At 35.8% G+C, this 19,941-nt stretch overlaps 1 long non-coding RNA gene across 1 annotated transcript; it reads left to right on the plus strand.

Moving 5' to 3' along the window:
• Positions 1-342: 342 nt before the first annotated feature.
• Positions 343-17,621, plus strand: LOC127473226 (uncharacterized). Its single transcript, XR_007905321.1, has 3 exons — positions 343-411; positions 16,127-16,225; positions 17,460-17,621. It is a non-coding gene; the product is annotated as an uncharacterized LOC127473226 (long non-coding RNA).
• Positions 17,622-19,941: the final 2,320 nt, after the last annotated feature.

Here is a 19,941-nt window from a genome sequence, read left to right on the forward strand (position 1 = left end):
AAACCATCTTGACTTCCATTGCTGAGGGAAATTCATGATTTCTGTATGCCTGTTTGACCTGTTCTTCCAGGTCCCAGAGCTTTCCAGCAAATGAGCAACAAAGGTGTTCCCCACTTATTCAGGCAGGAAAATCTCCTGGCACAAGAACATATTTTTCTTTCCCGTTGGTTGAACCTTTGCCCATCTTCATGTAGTGGGCCTTACTTTAACAGAGAAATTGTTCCCTGTGTGTTTAAGTACATTGGTAAAAGGAAGTTCTGTAGAAGTACAGAGTGACCTCATAGCTCTATCATTTTTTCCCAGTAGCCTATTTTGGAGGCAAAGATAGGATCCTGGGACTTGCAGCTCAAAGCCACTTGACCTGCAAGACTGATGGTCTCTTGGGTTTCCTGTCTTGGTTCTTCGCACAGGGTAAGTGAATCAAGAAGCCTGTGAGTATTTTGGGTAACATAAAGTTTGAAAGTAAACGCATGTGAGGTTGCCTTCATTAGTGATTTCCTCGTCAATTTGTTGACATCATGGAATGCTGTGGAGTGCAGTGAAACAATCTCAGTCTTAATGCTAAACAAATTACTATTACTTTGTGTGTGTACAGAACTAGCATGAAAATGAAGTTTAAAAACAAGACCAAAAAACCAAACAAACCCCCAGGTTAACCTGAAGGGACTGAGGGAGGAATGATTTCAAAGGAGATTTTTGTTTCCAGAACTAATTTAAATCTTCAATGGCTAAATCCAGTCATGATAGTGTTAACTACGAGTCTTGTAATAGCATCTCACAACAGGTTACACTGATGACAAGTGTAATAGCAAAATAAGATTTCTACGTTTCTGTCTTACAATACAGGAAAAATGCATTGGTTTCTAGAAGCTTTGGGAAAGACATTGTATAAGTCTTGTATACATTCTTGTATCCTTATGTGAATAAGTTATTAAAGGGAGGTATGCTAAAGAATTGAGTTTCATTATTAAAATATTTTGTTCTATGGTTGTGAGACACGGGATGGGTGTGCAGGGAGAGGGAATAAATTGCTCTGTCTTCTGCAATGAAAATTTTCTTTCCTCAGAAGCTCCTTGCTTATATATTTCTTGCTTATATATTAAGTTCATTGCTTATATATTTCAATGAATTATAGCTGTCGTGAGACTATATGCAGAACAAGAATCTCCCTTACAAGTAGCTTGAACTGGTCTAAGGGAAGCTCTGAATCCTAACCCAAAACTCCTCCAGTTGACTTGGAAGCTTGTACATGCAGCAGAACTCCAGGCTGGTGAGCTCTTTGCAGCCTGTGTTGCTAAGGAGACCAGGAACTGATTTTGGAGAGCAATGTAAGTACATTTATATAACAAGGACTTGCAGGTTTCGGTGCTACAAATGTACGGATTTCTTCAGTAATATGTATTGAACATATTTGAGAGGGCTTTTTTTTCCCATAAAAAATATATACAGGAGGATAAGTGGAGAAATATTTGAGACAACTTTAAGGGCATTTGTTAAAAATTTGCAGTTACTTATTCTTGCTGTCACACTATTTGAGCAATCAGTAGTATCAAAGATTCTGAAGATAAGAACTGGCTTAATCAAAGCCAGCCCCATAAGAAATATTGCCTGAAGGTTGTACGCTGCTCTAGACTCACTCATGTGGCCAGCCAACAGCTGACAGGCAGCAGCCATCTGTCCAGGGAGGATTCTGAGCCATGAAGATGCCTCCTTCCCCACCCAGCAAGTAAACTGAGGAAGGGCTGGCTGGGATAGAATAGTTTCAACCCAGCATTGACTAGTTTTTTGCATATCCTTAATGTGCAGATGCATTTGATGACTAGGAGTTTCCAAGGTGAAACATTTTTTCTTCTGAAGCGTTCGCTCTCACCCTGCTTCAGTTTTATCTAACTTTTTCCATTTCAGCTTCCAATTTTGACAGTGTATTGAGAATCCTATACTTCTCATTTGTAGTTGAAAGGAGATGTAGAGGTTTGTAGGTTATATTCACTGATTTCCTAATAAATATAAAACTCCTAGGATACTAATAACTGATATTTCATTTAATATTATCAACACAAAGTAATAAGAGAATGACATTGAAATAGATTTTTCTTATTAGTTTAGCACTTCAAATGAAAACATATAGACATGCTTGTACGTTGGGAAACATGTTTGTGTATTGGGAAAGTGCTCACTTTTACTACCAATATTGTCTCATCAGTTTTGTGCTTAAATTGAGACCTTTGCTAAAATACTTGCTGACATGAACTTAATTTGAAGAAATTAGTTTTGTATTTAGTTCTGAAAATTACTGGTATAGTGGGAATATGTTTTAGGAACTTTTGTGAGTACTTATTTCATATTGGAAATATGCTTCCCATGTCATTTGGGAAAAACAGACATTAGTTTCTGCTCCCTAGAATCCAGATTTGCAAACAAAAGAAACCATAGTCCATCTATCAAATTCTGCATTTACAGAACAAGACGCTTAAAACTGTATTAATTTTTATTTTATTATCTCAGTATTTAAATACCCTAATGAAGGCAGGAGCCAGATACTGTAGAAGCACATACAAAGTGACAGAATCTGAGTCAAAGAACTTATGGACTGGCAGAGAGTATAACAGACAAACACTGGAAGAACAATTTCCCCAGTACAATTTCCCCAATTGCAAGAGTAGGAATTCCTTAGACTTTGTAATCCCCAACAGATTTCAAATAATTAGAAATTGCTCAGATGTATATTGCTAGTTTTGTGCTCAAGGAGTTGCCCAAATTGAAACAGGTTTAGCCAAACGCATGTAGAATAATCTCATAAGACTCATAGCACCTTGTTGAGGACCAGAAGTGCTGTAGGAAATCTAAATGGAAGGGTTTTTGTTTAAAAATAATCTCCGTCCATTGTGAAACCCAAGAATAAAATATTTAGATATGAGAATAGGTGTGCTATGTGCTGAAAGGCACGAACCAATATTTCCCAGAACAGGTGAAATAGTAGTGGACGGAACTATTTCTATACAGTACAATAAAGCCTTATTAAATCCAAGTTGTTACTAAAAGGCATCTAATTTTGGAAACACTTTGCTTTTGTGGTTACAAATGATAGATTGTTTCAAGTTTATTGCATAAATTCAGTGATATTTCCGGTTATATTATTGAGATTGCATCGGTGGCAACCAAGAAGAAGGTTGTATATTTACCTTATTCTGGCTGCTCTATTCTAAGTCAAAATGAAACTTCTGAAAAGGAGAAGGTAGGGGGGAATTTATTGTTTTCTCAAGGGCAAGCTCAGCTCTGCAGAACCTACTAAATGCAGAGTGGAAAAGGCAGCAAGAGAAACAGTAAGCACCATGAGTACAGACTGGGATACTCCTGAGAGGACCAAGCTGCTTGCCTACAGCATGGTGCTGATTCAAAGCTGAGCTCGGGAGGAAACAGATGAGAGAACCATTCCTAAGAATGCAGAGAAGGCTTCAGTGTTTATTTCAACCCACAAAGTCCCTGCCAACTGTTGACTTTGGGAGGACTTGGAGAAAGGACACTTCTCCTTCAAAAAAAATTGTTTGGGATTGATTTTTTTCATGCTTCCCTTATCCAGTAGGTCTGATGGTCCCTACTTCCTGAGTAGTCTTCTCCAACTGTGTTTGCTTTTGTGCTAATGTCACAAGTAAGACCAGAGTTTGGAGTCTTTTGTAGCTTACATAAAAGCAAGTGTGACAGGAAGACAGTGGAGTGGTCATGCTTCAAGATTTTAGCAAATTCAACATTGAGACGGCAGAGAGGCATAAGTACAAAGTAACCCCAGGTTGAAACATCATGACGCAGATATCCACTCTGTTCTGCTAATGCATTTGTTACTAAGATGCTTTTAGGATTAGGATTAGAGGAATAGGAAATGGTGACACTAAGTAGTTCAAAGGGCAGCTGCATGAAACAGCAGGTATCACAGACTCTACTGATACCTGCCTATCATCAAAAGGCTTGAAGTCTGAAATACTTACTACTAACTCATCTGAACAGTGCTCAAAACCATATTCAGTGTCACAAATAACAATGTTGTAGTGGTTGACTTGGTCTTGGAAAGAGTTCTTGAAAACAGAAAATTTTCCACTAGAATTTCTCGGCTGCCCAATATTTAACATCTGTTCATGATCAAGACATTAGTTTCACAAACATTCCATTCAAATAGACCATTAGCCTAAATTTTAAAAGATGCCAAGCACTTGTTTTGTTGGTGAAAAAGGTAAAAGAGGAAAAGTTGATTGATTTTTATCAGCTCTTTTAAACTTTGGCCAGTTACTAATTTTTTTTTGTTCCAATCAGACCATAGACAAAACTACTAAATTAAGGATTTTCGGTATGACTTGCTGAATTTAAATTAATCTATACGTATCAGGCAAGAGAACAAAGTTCAACATTATCAAGTGAATTAAAAAGTCTTGTGCAACAGACATTAATAAATATGCACGATATTTTCATAGATTTCTGAAGTAGACTATAAGGAAAGAAATTTAAACCCTGCTCTTCAAGTTGACCTTTAATTTGGTGGTCATGGGAATCAGACCATTTGTGGCCTCAGTCTAGAAAAATGTTTCATCCTGATAAGAGTATAGGAACAAATCCTAATCAGAGTAGTAATGCATTCAAGGCTATATGCTAAATTCTGTCTTGAAGGACCATAGAACCTAAGAAAAATTAGAACTCACGATTCAGATATTTTGCCTTCCTGATGACAGATGATTTTAGGAATAGTGAGACAATACTGGAGTTGCGAAATAAAACAAATAATTCAACAATTAGAAAACAAGACCAGAGCTTGTTACCAGGGCATTTTTCAGAAGATTGACTACATGATCTTTCTGGTAAATCATCAAGATTGTCTGATTCTGAAGTTTGTTTCTATTTTCCAAAATCATGAGATTTACTAGGTTGCTTTTAAGAATTATTGATTAGGGGTGAAATTTTCAAAACCATGTAACTTTAATTTAAAAAACTAGCACATTAATGATCTGAGGTATACCTGTAGCTATATATGATCTTTCTACCACTAAACCGTAATACTTGCTCATTGTACTTTCAAACTAGTCCTTAGATACTGGTAAAAGTCATATATCAGATTCTTTCAGAGAGGAAGGCTGTTACCTGCAGAAACAGTTTTACTGAATTAGTTACTCTCTAGAGAAGTTTGGTTTGTTTTTTCTTTGAATTTTTATCCAGAGTCATACTTTTCACCACACAAGCTTAGAAGCACAAACTAAAATTTAATCAAGGAAATCAAGAGCTTAAGTTCTTGATTTCAAGACTAGAAACCTATGAAAGTGAAGGAAACTAAAAAAATATAATTATAAATTGTACCTGGCAGTATTACACTCTGAGGTATTATGTGAAACATTCTTACTCGAGGAACAGCTTCAGCTCACACCACTTCATTCCCATCCTTGCTGCTGCAATAATACAGATTAGAACTAGTTTGAAGATCTGAACAGTTTCCATACTTATAGAATTCATCAAACTTTTGTGAGTTATTTTCTCCCTTTACTCAGAACAGAACCATACCACTCTTTCTCGTCTCTTCTCTGGCATTGTTATTGCATAGGAATAGAATTTCTGGATCTACACAGTAATGACTGTTTTGACTCCAGTCCCCCCACCCTGTCTTTCAGAAGAAGCTATAACAGGAGTTTTACCTTTAGGTAATTAACGAGTATAAGAAGTGCATGGGATCCCCCACAGTGTTAATGCATATGGATGAGTGTTGAAGGCAAAGGAACTTAATTCCAGTGACTGGGGTTCTTTTGCATTCTTCTTCAGCACTCTGTCCAAGCTTCTCCTGCCAGTGCACCTGTGGTCAAAGCGAACTGCCTTCTTATCTACCTGGAAAACAGAAGGAGAGTGAAGATGCAAGAGTATTTTAAATGTCAGTTTAGAAGACTGACACCCGCAGAGCTGAGGTCATCGGTCTCCTCCAGAACTGACAACAAAGATGGATTAGTAGTCAGCATGAGTGCCAAAGACTCGACTACTTGAAAAACTCTTGACTATCTGGATTCAAAATGAAGACAGTGTCTAGCCAAGAAATACTTATGCACATACAAATCACAGTCTGCTTGTGCCCAGGAATTAAAAGAACAACAACTTCAGCGTCTGTTCAAAGCCTAAACATAGGTGTCTATGGCAAAAATATGTTTGTTAAAAGGTGGTGATGATGATGAAGGATGAAACTACCTACAGAAACTGGCAAGGTCATGATAGAAATGTGGTGGTAAAATATTAATTAACATGAATGGAAATTTTAAGGTACCACAAGGAAAAAAAGAACAAAAGGTACTATGGGGTCAGAGCTGAGTGCAACCTTTATACTGTTTTACAGAGCTGGAAAAATTAACAGGAAACAAAACAAAAGCACTCCCACCCAAAACCTGTGAATGAAATAATATGAAAAGCATTTTGTTGGGGAAAAAAAGAAAGTATAGAAAGAGGGGTTTTTGGCAAAAATGTTTCGTTTCACCGTCTAAGTGTTCTGATTCAGCTGAGTAGATGAGACGATATAAGGGACACAAGCATGTAGAGGAAAAACACCATCTTCCAGGCATATCTAAGGCAAAACAAGTCTGACAAGCATCTGCAGTATAAAAACACATCATAATATGAATACGCACGTAGATAACACTCAACAGAGAAGTGTCTCACTTTGCAGGTTTCAGCTAAGGAGGCTTATGGAACATTTCTAGTTTGACTTCCAAAATACGTCAATCTAAGTCTAGCTTTCAGTACAACTTAGACCTTTAAGTGCTAGTCTAAAAATTATACTTGGACTTTAAAAAGTTATTTCTTAATGTAAATGTTCTTGACTACACTCTTGCTCCAACAGGATTTAAAGCTTTGCCAGTTCAGATTTCCATCAGTAAATACTTCCCACACAGCAGGCATTACCACACAACTAAATCCATTCTTCTTTTAAAAATTCAAAACAAGGAGAAGGTTGAGGGCAGCCCATGGCACAGATCAAAAGCCACAAATTAAGTAACTGAATGAGAAAAAGAGGAAGCATTTGGCAAAATTTTTCTTTCACAAAAAACCACAGAGAAACTTGATTTCATTTTTGCAGGAAACATGCAGAGTTTTTAAAAATCTAGGTTTTTTTAAAACTATAAAGAGATCTTGAAACAGGTTTATTCAATCATTCTGGACCAATATTTAATAGGACAAGTGCTTAAAAGCAGAGCTGGAAGACCTCCAAGTTCCAGATAAGAGATAAAAGAGCAAAACAGATTTCGTCCATTCCATTTGCCATTCACTGTATAGAAAATATAAAAAAAAAAAAGAAAGTTACTGTTGTTCTCTGGTTGGTTGCTGCTGATCTACTCTGTCAGGAAGAGCTGAGCTGGAGGTTGAGATTCTTTTAGTGTTTCATAGGTTTCATTTCTAACATATTTTTCTAATATCTCAAGCTCATTAGAATTCTTATAAGGATTTCTTTATTCTATTTGGCAAATTTATCACAAACAAAATGCTTCATGCAAAGATAAGAATCCAATCCCTAAAAAAGTAAAATAAAATAGTTGCTCCTTTTCAGAAATCTTTTGAAGTTCTCATTTTATTTTTTGCAGCCTTTACACAAAAGCAGAGAAACTGAAATAAGAAAATCCAAAGAAAATGGCCTAATATAAGAATATTTTTTATATACTTTATCTTCAGAGGAAATTCTGAATTTCACTCATTTCACTGTGGTTTGAAATGGAAAGTATTGAACTTGTGAAAATCTGCTAAAAATCTGATTTGTCACCAATTTACATAAAGCTATCCTTTTAGCTGCATAATACATATATTTAACTTTAAACTTTAATAATGGAGTGAAGTTTAAGTATTTAATTTATTAATTCTCCCAAAAGAAGTAGTCTTTTTTTTCCATGTTCAAAATAATAATAATCTTTTTTCGTCTAAGAAAATCTTCACAGTACTTTTTAAATTTGTTAGGAAAATCTGCCGTTCCTACAAATGGCACTTTTCACTGTAGTCTTATGTCCACTTGTAAAAGCTAATAAAACAATCATGAAATAACTCACATACAATGAAGCAATGAAATCAGACCTGAGAAATATCAACAGCAGATGTATGGGTTGTGACTAACTGTATATACAAAATACAGAGTTTGTTATGGAGAAGAGGCAAAAATGCTTGTAGTGTACAAAGTATGGGTGTTGAAAATTGAGCAAAGGATATGTACACTGCTGCTTTGATTTCTTTTTTTTTCCATTTATACCCCCGTCCAAACACAAAACACATTTTGTCTCAAAGAACTTAAAGTGATTTTTATGTGTTAAAATTGGCATTATCTGGTTGAACTGCATGCTCAGCTCACTAGCGTTTATTCACCAGAAACACAACCACATATATCTATTCTACTGAATTCTTTCAAATATCAGGTTCAGCAGGCTCAGATGTGTACATACAGCTACAGAAAAATATTTCCATACTACAGTTTGGTTCAACCAAAATGTAAACTGTAACTCTGGACAAAACTTGTTCTAACAGCGTGAAATTCAGCAACAAAATAGCAAATTACTAAAACTTTAATTTGTGGACTAAATCAACACAGATAAGTAATCCTGGGAAGATAGGGTCTTCAAGAGAATTCAGAGTCAATTTGGATAGGGTCTGGCCAAAAGAAAGGGACTAGCACTTCTTTGAATAATTGTATTGACTGGCAATCCATCCAGTCCTTTTGTACTACCTGCCTGTGAAAATTGTCATAACGAGGTGTGAGCCCTGATGAAAATTTCAGCAGTACTGCATTAACTCTAAGAATAAATATTTAATATATTACTGAATCATTTTGCAAAAAACTACAACAGAAAGTAATTGCTCTCCTGATGTCTTCAAATATTATCTGAGTGTCTTTTTAAGAATGTTTTACCATAGCACTGACTTGTTAGACGAGTTAGAGAATGAAATAGCACGTCTTACACAGGAAGTCAAACAAGATGACTTAGTGCCACTAGCTGGTTTAAAAAATTCGTCAAATGCAAGTCAGAAGTGAAAGATACCTACGGGCTGCATTTTATCAGAAGGTAGTAATCACTGTGCTGGTTGCTAAAATATGATGATATGAAAACCAGTTTTGGTTTTTTGCTCTCATGTCTTGTGAGAGCCTTTTGATAAGCCAGTGATTGTATGTAAAACCTAAATTCAACTGCTTCTAAAAATTTATATAGTTCTCCATCATCCTAACAAATTTAATTATAGACATATGGCTTTTTGTTTTGGAATGGTATACACTTTGTCCTGGACTTAACATTGCCTTTTAGATGTGATTATCCATTCTCTTGAAATCAGTGAGAACTGCTCAAACACAGCCAAAAAGAAAGTGAAGGCTTCAGAAACATGCATTAACATCAAATACTAGGAGATCCAGGAAGTCCACAGCAATATTCTCTGGAGAATGTTGATAATCTTGACTCCATCCCTCCTTCAATCAAAATGGCTGGTGTGCCGATACCAAAGCATACATTGAGTAGCAAAGGAAAGGGAAGGGAAAACATGACTATCAGCTTGCTTCCAGCTATAATGAGCTGGGGTGGGAATGAGCATTTGCATTCTAGCACAGCTGGTCTGCTGCAGACTCTGAATGGAGCACTGTCAGATAGCATCAGTTTTGTACTCTGCTGCATTTCAGGGGTGTTAAACTCCTGAACCAAAGTTAAACCAAAATAAGATTTTTAAAACTTATTAAACTAAAGTAAGTTTGCACTGTTTAGAGAGAATCAAAGTAATGAAGGATATAGTATGCATTGCTGAGACCACACAAGCATAAGGGAGAACAGCTGGTGAAATAAAGGAGATGGGTCTGAGAAGATACGACTCTTCCTCCTAAGGAAATAAGTGTGTGTATTTGTTTTGGGAAACAAGATTTCACAGAATCAACTATCAAACTCAATCCAAATATCTTATTTCTGACCTTGCATTTGCTGATTTACTGCCGTTGATACCAGAAACAGAGTTTCTCATCAGCATCTTCAGGGTTTTCCTCTAAGAATTCTTGGTTAGAAAGCAATGAGACTTTTCAGCAAAATGTAGGTCCATGTTTTTAAGTGCCCCACTACAGTCGATCACCCCAAGAAACTCAGATAAATAACCTGATTAAAGGATTCTTTCAGGTAAATCACACAGCTCAAAAATAACCATAGGCTTAAATGAAAATCACTATTAACAGCACTCCAGTGTCATTTGGCACTGTCCTTGCCAAATTCCCATTATAGTTTCAGTGATTTATAGGATGTGTCTCTATGATTACACAGTAAACTATAAAATACTTTCTTACATATTACAGAATCATCAACATTGGAAGAGGCCTTCAAATCATCCAGTCACGGCTATAATCATCCCTAAACCATATTTGCAAGTGCCATATCCAGTCACCTCTTGAACACTTCCAGAATAGGCAAAACCACTTCCCTAGGCAACTTATTCCAATGCCTAGCCACTCTTTCAGTGATTTTTTTTTTTTAAATCTCTAATCTGAGCCTCTCCTGGTAAATGTTTGGTTTTATTTTTTTATTCTGATCATTCATCAAATGTTTTTGAAGGCCCAAATAGGTTTTCTTGAACTGATTTTTTTCTGTCAAACCTAATGTCAGTTCAGATAGTGATGAAGGATGGTAAAAATTCATAACAATGAAATTAATGCCAGAAAAATGTGCTTATGAAGTAGGAGTGGATACCCAGCAGCACAGGCAATTCATACAAAGCAGTCAGGTGTTTCAGTGAGACAGAAACCCTTATTATTGATATTTCCTTTCCAGTTCAGAGAAGTCTACCTTAGCTGGATTACATAAAAAGAAACAAGGGGAAAGTGAAGCATGTTAGGCAGCTCAGCAAACACTGAAAAGATCCTGTGCGTGCACATACTGTTTTTGCACGTGTGTGAGCAGGCACGTGCATGCAAGTATATGGGTGGATGTCTTTTTTTCCACTGCATTGTGAAAGTGGAGTGAAAGGACACTGCCCACGCTCCCCTCCCAAGACTTGACCCAGTGACAAGGGCCTTGCATTCCTCAGCTGAGAAGTGTGTCTGTTTGCTTGAGCTGAAGCAGATGAAAACACTACCAGGCTCTTGCTTTGCCTCAGGCCCTTGCTTCTGAAGGAGCCAACACTGCTGTTTCTCTTTGGGACTCATTTCTGGTTTGAGAAGCCTTGGCTAAAAGGAAAACCTTCCATTTTTCATTTGCCTTTCTAGCTTAGTAAGGTGGGAACATGTATTTTTCTTTTGCCACTTCATTTATTTTAAATATAGCAATAGTTTGAATTTTATGTTTGAAAATCACAGGCAAACTCCCCAAGATAAATAGATGCTTTCATAAATTGGAGCATGTTTTCAGTAAGACAGCTTCTTACATTTTCATTAATAAGTAAGAATAGGTTTTAGTCAACTGTTGGTCCAGTATTTCAGTAGCTGGGGCATCAGAGAGTGGCATTAGGCAGTTGTATTCCTGGTGGTATCTCTGACCAGCTAATTAGGCAAGCCCTTTAACTTCATTGTGCATCCACTTTCCAAGAATTATACATTTATTTCAGAAGTTATACTGTGAGTTGGGCAGGGTGGACACTTTCTCATACTTCTATATTTTGTACCATGTTCAGCGTGGTTGTAGCTAAAACATATCAATGCTTTTGGACTAAATGTTAATATAATTTCTCTGATGAGCCTATAACTGAAATATTGAACATACCAATATATTTCTTGATATTCACAGAATATTCTGAGTTGGAAGGGACCCATAAAGATCATCAAGTCCAGCTCTTAGGTGAATGGTCCAAATGGGGATTGGACCCATGACCTTGGCACTGTTAGCACCATGCTCTAAACTGAGCCAACCCACTCCCCTCTGATCGCAGTCTCATGAAGAAGCCCATTTAGTGAAAGCCAGATGTCAGGTATCATGCATGGAATATGAGACTCTCACAGCTGTCTCCCAGGAATACTCTCCCAACCAGACATACATGTTACCATTATGCTGTGCAGTTCTGAAGTATCCCTGGAGTATTCTGGCGCAGACGCAGTTGTCAGCCCGTAAACTAGATGCATTTAATATTTTACGTCATGACAGGAGGAAACCAAGGGAGACTAATGCATCAAAATGTGCAGACCTTCCCCTATTACTTTTTTTGGTACACTTGTTACATGATCTAATGATGCTTTGATGCAATTAATATATTTTGATTCCCAAAGTGAAAATATTTCATTGAAACTACTTTTGTAGACTCATAGATCATAGAATGGTTTGGGTTGGAAGGGATCTTAAAGATCATCTAGGTCTAACTCCCCTGCCACAGGCTGGGATACCTTTCACTAGACCAGATTGATCAAAACCTCATCCAACCTGACCTTGAACACTTCCAGGATGGGGCATCCACAACTTCTCTGGGCAACCTGTTCCAACGCCTCACCACCCCCACAGTAAAGAATTTATTCCTAATATTTAATCAAAATCTCTTCTCTTTTAATTGAAAATCATTATCCTTTGGTCCTACCACTACACGCCCTTGTAAAAAGTCCCTCTCTAGTTCTTTTGTAGGTCCCTTTTAGGTACTGAAAGGTCACAATTAGGTATCTATATTTTTCACATGTATGCACACAAGCAAAGTTTTTTCATTTAGCTTGTATTTTACTCATCACAATCTCAGTTCATTCTACAGTTAATCCACTATTTCTGAGACCAGATGGATTTTTTTTTTATTTTATTTTTTTTTACATTGGAAGAAACCAAGGCTGAGTCAAATGGTTTCAGTGGCTTTTTGTTCTTTTCTAGTGTTGTCTGGAAACAATTTTCTCAAGCTTTGTAATTTATTTGTCATCTTCCTCAAAATCCCCACACAAGAAAGAATGAGAGCCTTTCTTTGGAATTAAAAACAAACAAAAGAAACCTTGACATTAGATTTTATACATATCTTCCATATCCTGAGTGTAATAAAAAGATGTTTTCAGTACTGACAGCTGGGATGTTGAAGAAAAGAAGTTATGACTGAAATCTTGTATTCTGGAGAACAGAAGTGATAGTTGGTGCCTCCAGAGATTCAGTCACACACTACCTACTGAAATGCAAGCAACTCCTTTTTTATTTTGTTGTAAAATCTAACATATAAAAGCAGAGTAGGTATCTCAATCTTTAACCTGATATTTAAAGGTGCTTCTAAACTCTCCTACCAACAAAGCAAATCTACAATAAAAATAAAATCCAACAACATTTTCCTTTCTTACAAATGCCATTTTCTTCTGTTTTGCTTTTTTTCACAGTCTGGGTAAAGAGGTTAATGTTCTCATGTGCACACAAGAAAATTAAATTTTGGTACTATTGAGACTATAAATAAGACAGAAAAAACTAGATTCAAAGCTGAAGGTCCCTGATGAGAAAAAACCCTTATCTTTGCTTGTTTTTTGCCTTTCTTTTTCACTTATTCTTTTTTCTGTTTTCTTAATCCAGCTCAAATGCTTCTACCGAGCAGAGCTGTGGCAGAAGGATAGAGAGTATAAAACTGCTTGTGAATTATGTAGGTTCCACTTCATTCTTGCAAAACAATCCATATCTTCAGCTGCATCTGGAAACTCACATGGACATTTGTGAGAATTCAGTTTCGCCTGTATGCTGCCAAAATGCAGTGGTTAAGTGTCAGGTGTCACTTGTGTACCAGCTATGGTTTCTGGAATGATTTAAATGCAAAGCCTCGTAATATGTGCAAACAATCTATCTCAAAATGGAAAAAGCCCTGGTCTGTGTTCAGAGTAGACCAAAGTCATCTGTAAACCAAAGATGGGAATAACTTTCCTCAGCAATATTGGAATGTGATGCAGCCTGGCATCAACACTGGAGTATTTGGTAAACATAAGTTATGAAAAACAGAAACATTCAATAAAAGGAACAGGTACAGTCTCTACATATATCCAGCTACTTCCTACAGTTTACCAAGATTAACTCGGGCTTACTGGACTGAATGCTAGTCAATTAGCTAATATCCATGCATGAGGACAGATACAGTCACTCTCAAGTATTACAAACAAATAGTAGCATTGAACTATTTTCTTGTTACTTTATATCCAATTACAGAAAAATTCAGAATACCAAGGGATAATAGTTTTTAATTAAATGAGGAAAGATTTAGCTTAAATATTAGGAAGAAATTCTTCACTGGCAGGGTGTTGAGACACTGGAACAGGTGGCCCAGAGAAGTCATGGATGCCCCATTCCTGGAGGTGTTCAAGGCCAGGTTGAATGAGGTTTTGATCAATCTGGTCTAGTGAAAGGTGACTCTACAGGGGGTATGGAACTATATGATCTTTAAGGTCTCTTCCAACCCAAACCATTAGTTTGTATGAAACTAATGAAAACTCCATTAAATAATGAAATTCTATTCTATTAAAAGGCCAACAAAATCCCAAGATATGTCCAGAGAGGTGTTTTCTAGAAAAGATTAAGGGTTCCATGAAAGCATTCATCAGAAAATTGTATGCAGTTCTACTCACTTTTTCCCCCCCTTAATACCATGTGCATTCTCGACTTTTCCTTTGTTATCCAAGCAGGTAAATTCTTGTCTCTCATTAAAAAGTCATCTTTATGACCGAAACTTAGGTGGAATTATAATGCTAATTTTATATATCTGACAGCATAAAAGCGTATCAATCTCTTGCTGTTCCATGTCATATAGTCCTTTTTATGAAGGAGTCAAAAAGTGTTTAGAATGTCTACCTACACTACTCCTACTGGGATCTTCTTTTAGAGTCTTGTACCTTTTGCGGTTAGAAATACTATTCCAATGTCCCACCTAAGTTTTTTATGACAAGTTTAATAGTTGTTCTCTTTTTCTGGTAAAATGCACCACCTCAATGCATTTGTAGAGAACAACTTTTATTTTTTCTCAGTCTTCACTTAGTTAGGGTATAAACACCAAGACTTTTTTTCTTATTTGGTGTAACAGTCTGTCCATCTCCTTCATTGCCATTGCAGGCCTCCTTTACATCTGTATTCTATTTGAACAAATATGCCAAAAAATTAAGTGAGTAGAACTGCATGCAATTCTATAAATGAAGTCTTCCACAGACTCCTCAGTCTTTTCCAGAAGATACCTCTCTGGATATGTACAGAGATATATGGATGATTTTTGTTTTTTTCTTCACAGCCACAACAAATACAGGACTTGTGGTCCAATTAACTAACCTACGCTGATTTTTTCCTCTCTTTTCTTATTACCAGATAATGTATATCTGTCTGACAGAGGTTATTCCCATTATTAACAAGATTACTAATTTCTACTATTAAAATTTGTTCCATTTTAAACTAATCTAATTCTTTCTCAATGGTTCCTCGAAAATCCTGCATTCATAAATACTTAAGTTTATAGATAGATAGAAGTAGAGATATTCAGTGACATCAAAGATAGCATTAAAACAGGATTCAGGATTTGAAACTTGGTGTTTATTTTATTTAAATCATATTATTTGTGTATTTTTCATATAATCACATTCACTGTACCAAGGAAGGTTTAGATTGAATATTAGGAAAAAATTCTTCACTGAAAGAGTGCTTAAACATTGGAACAAGTTCCTGTGGCAAGTGTTGGAGTCATCATACCTGGAAGTGTTCAAAAAACAAGCAGACGTGGCACTTCATGATATGGTTTAGTGGGTATGATGGTACCAGTCAAAGGTTGGACTTGATGATACAGCAGGTCTTTTCTAACCTTAATGACTCTATGATTCTATGATTTTGAGATTAGTTGGGCTGACAGAGAACATTCTTTGTAAAAGTAGACATGAGGGAGAATTGTTTCTTCCTTTGTCTAGTTCCTGCATTAAAATATGGAAGTCTCCACTACTTTTTCCTTCCTTTCTACTCTCACCTAAATATGTGTATAACTCTAACCCTGTGGAAATAACAAAGTAGTAATGACTGAGAATTGCTGCATGACGTCCTAGGATATTATTTTCTAAAGACTTACTGCACTTACAGTTACATGACCTTAAAATACCATTGATGGACATGTTGGTATATCTTAGAATAACAATTCCAGGAATTAAATTGTGGATAAAAGGAACCTTTTTAATGTCACTATTTTTATCTTCTTTTTTCTTTTCTACTTTTATGTTTGCTAGATACAAACAATAAAAAGGCTTTTGTTCATAACAATGAACATGAAATATATAGCACAAACTACATTGGATGACATCTTGCACTGGTGACTGATGTTTTCTGTAAGCGAAGGAATTTTTATTGGAAACAAAAATAATTTCTACCTACAATTCATGATTCATTGGTAGTATTCTATAAAATAATCATGCTAGATTCAACCTGATATCACATCTTGTCCTTTTTCTGGAAGTTCTATATTACTTTGTGAGTAGTTTTTCTGTTGTTTAGATGAAGGGACAATGGAACCCAGTGGTTATACGTGGAAGCCTCTACTCACTATAGAACATTTAATATCATGGCATACCACACAGTATCTGTCAGTGTTTACTATGCCATGTGTGAAAGCCCAATAATTATTTTTTTTTTCACTACAAGCCACTGTGCACGTTAGAAGGTTTTCAAAGGAATGTGGCTAATGTCAAACACACATAGGATGTTTCTTTTCTCTAGGTTATGTTTTTAGTAAGAATAAATAAATCTATGTCTAATTTGTAAGGGGGTCACTTTTTCTTTGCTTCCAACAGAAGATGTCTTCTCATTATTCGTTCTGTGTGAGTGACAAATCAATCTTCTGTAATATTGCTATTTGAGACCTCTGGAAATTATTTCCTGTCCCTATCATGGATTCTTAATTCTTAGAATTGCATGACAGCATTTAATGAAATTCCAGGAAGTACTAAGAACTTCTAAAATTTGTTGCATTTTCCCGTGAAAACCCTTGGGATCAGAAAAAAAAAAAGTTAAGTGATAGTAAGATTAAATATTTTATCCATATAAAGTCTTTTAGTTATACATAAATGTGCATTTTGTTGGTTTGTTACTTTTAAGGCACATTCCCAAATCTGGCTGGTAAATTGTAAAATACTCATCTGTCTGTATAAAAATTTCTCTTATTGTGGATGGGGGAAATTTTTTACATTTTTTTTTAATTTTACAAAACTTGATAATTTTTATTCATGTAAAGTTCAGCATTTCCATCTCTTTCTCCTACACAAAAATAGTTTTCCAGTGGAATGAATTTGACTCAGTAAAGTCTTCATGTAATAAGATATCTTAACCTAATAAAATCTGTATTTTGTCCTTGTTCTACTTAATCTACTGTAGTTTGCTATTTAACTGTATATTTAGTTCAAATAATTCCTTAATGGAGAACTGCTATATCTGTGTGTCTTAAGTTTTAACCATTTAACTTTTACAACCTGTTGCTTTATTTTCCTGGATAAATCATTGTTTCATGTACAATATTGGTTCATATTCCACTGCCAAGTTTAAAATTAATGATTCCTTGTTGTTTAGGCTGATAAAATATTCATCTTCTGATTGAATGTTGGTCATTGAACACTTGAAAATATGTGACTTCAGTGAAGAGAGAAAGTAAGCAGCAATGAATAAGAAAGTAAGAAAGCTTGCAATAACAGCATGGCTATTTTGAAAAAGAAACACACTCATTTGCATTCAGTGAAGAAATCACTTATGAGCAATTGTAAGTAAATTCTCTGTAATTTTTTTATTCATATAATGTTTTCTTGCACACAAGCTGTCAGGAATTACACAGAAACTTCAGCTAAAGAGCTACCATTCTTTAAACAAGAAGTAATTGTGCTTTGTTCTGTTCTTCTTTGACACTCTTTCTAAGCTGCTCCAAACCCGACCTGCTCCAGACTCTGAGTTTTAAACTTGACAAACACTTTACCCTCAGGCTCTTCATGGGAGAAGAGGAATAATTACTTTTTCTAAGGTAAGTTCTCTTTTGTTTAATTTGTCTGTCATACAGAATCATCTCCTGGATTTAACCATGAAAGGAAAGAAAAATTTTCTATTAAGACAGAGTTTTTTCTGTTATGAATAGTCATACATTTATTAATGACTCCAAACACGAATCCTAGCAAAGATGAACACTCTGAAGGTTTAAACGTTGTAGTGCAAAGATTATGTGCAAATATAGTAGACAAAAATCAAGAGGTAACTGCTTCAATATGTAACTGTCTTTTCATGTGTAATGTATTGTTTTTATATGAAAATACCTAAACTTGAGCCATTTTTCTGTGTTACAAAGTTCTTGGAGGGAGAAAATTCAACACACCACCTCTATTTTATCATATTCTGCAGCAAAAAATAATGCAGAATTAAACCAACACAGCTGTCTGAAATCAGATCATAGTAGGAGGTCTTAAGCTTATAGCAGCTATCTAGCTTATAAGATGTTGTGCCAGAAATTCTGCATCTGGTTCTGCTGTGACATGAAATTTAATTGTGTAACAGTGGCAAAAACACTTCTCACTCATTCAGCCAATCTTCTCACTCTAAACTGCATCTGCAGTAAATAAGATAGGAGTCATATAACACTGCTGTGAAAGTATTCTGGTTTTGGTAGTGGCCCTTCCCATAACCATTTAAGGACTATACTAATTCTGAGCCATTTCAGAAGTCCAATTCTCCTCTAGGAGTCTACATTGTGGTATGTTGCCCTGGGATTTTTTTTCAAGTTGCAGAAATCTTTCATAATTGAATCTTGTTAAAATGCCCATCAAGGTGCAAACAATTAATTTAACAAAATCTTTTGTCTAGATTAGTTCCAACAATGATTATATGCCAGGACAATACAGAGTACACTGTACAGTACTGACACAATAAGTCTTCACATCAAATACAACCAACTGTGTCAACAAAGAATGAAAGTCCAGAAATTATCAACAAGGAGAGAAAAAATAAAATTAGTTTGAATAATCAGTTTCTGTGGGTCACACAGCCTCCCTCTAGAAAATTATTCAAAGGTTTTAAGGGTGTTTAAAAAAAGCTAATCTCCCCAACACACTGAAATTATACTATTTTATTAGAATTCAACATCTGTATCTCTCCAGCATTTTTATCTGCGTATCTCAAATGTCGAGACAACTGTTGATAATTTGATTTTTCCATTTTGAGTGTGGGAGAACAGAGACACAGAACAAAAAAATTTTCTCCCCATATTCACAAAAGTCAGTGCCAAAGGTGGAGATACAGTCTGTTTTGGTGGTGATATAGGTGCTGAAGGTGGAAATAAAGGTCCTATACTCCAGAACTCTGCCTTGTTACTGAATGTGTACAGTGATAAGGTTTTTCTTGTACTATTTAAAAGACCTCGATAAACAAAGTTAGTATTGTAACAATAGCTCTAAAATGAATGGGGAAAAATTGCTTGTCTAACACAAGCACATCTTTTGACCATCTTCAGGAAATGAATATAATGAATATCAGAACTGACCAGGGATTTTTCTTGAAGATATTTTTGCTAGAATGTTGAAGTGACAAATAGCCTACAAGGAGCAAAAATGTAAACAATCTGGGGGCAAAAACTGAAATCTTGAAAGGAGAGCAGAAAGTAATTGCTGTAAGATTAACAGTGTAACAAGGTGGAAAGAAAAAACAGTCATTGAGTTATTTTTAAGTTCTATGAATGTTGTATCTACACTTCCCTTCAGATCCTTCTCAGGCAAGACCATATAGGGGACAAACTCTTCAAAACTGTCACCACCTGAGCTTGTAAGAATCCTCATTTAGAACTGTAGCAATACCCCCAACCCTTTTTACTGCAGCATCACAATAACGTGAACAAAGAAAATATAATATAATGGCTACCAACCATACTGAACAGGGTAAAAGTCTATGAAACTGATGTATAGTTCAAAACCAACACACCTATGGAGTTTGCAAAGCTAAATCTATTACTGCACAATTCATTTGTTCCTGTAGTCCCTCTGATTAAGTATCTTTCACGTGCTTGTTACAAGTGTCATTT

The sequence above is a fragment of the Manacus candei genome, unplaced genomic scaffold, assembly GCF_025592945.1.
Source record: "Manacus candei isolate 608988 ecotype Guabito, Panama unplaced genomic scaffold, ASM2559294v1 h1tg000034l, whole genome shotgun sequence".
NCBI lineage: Eukaryota > Metazoa > Chordata > Aves > Passeriformes > Pipridae > Manacus > Manacus candei.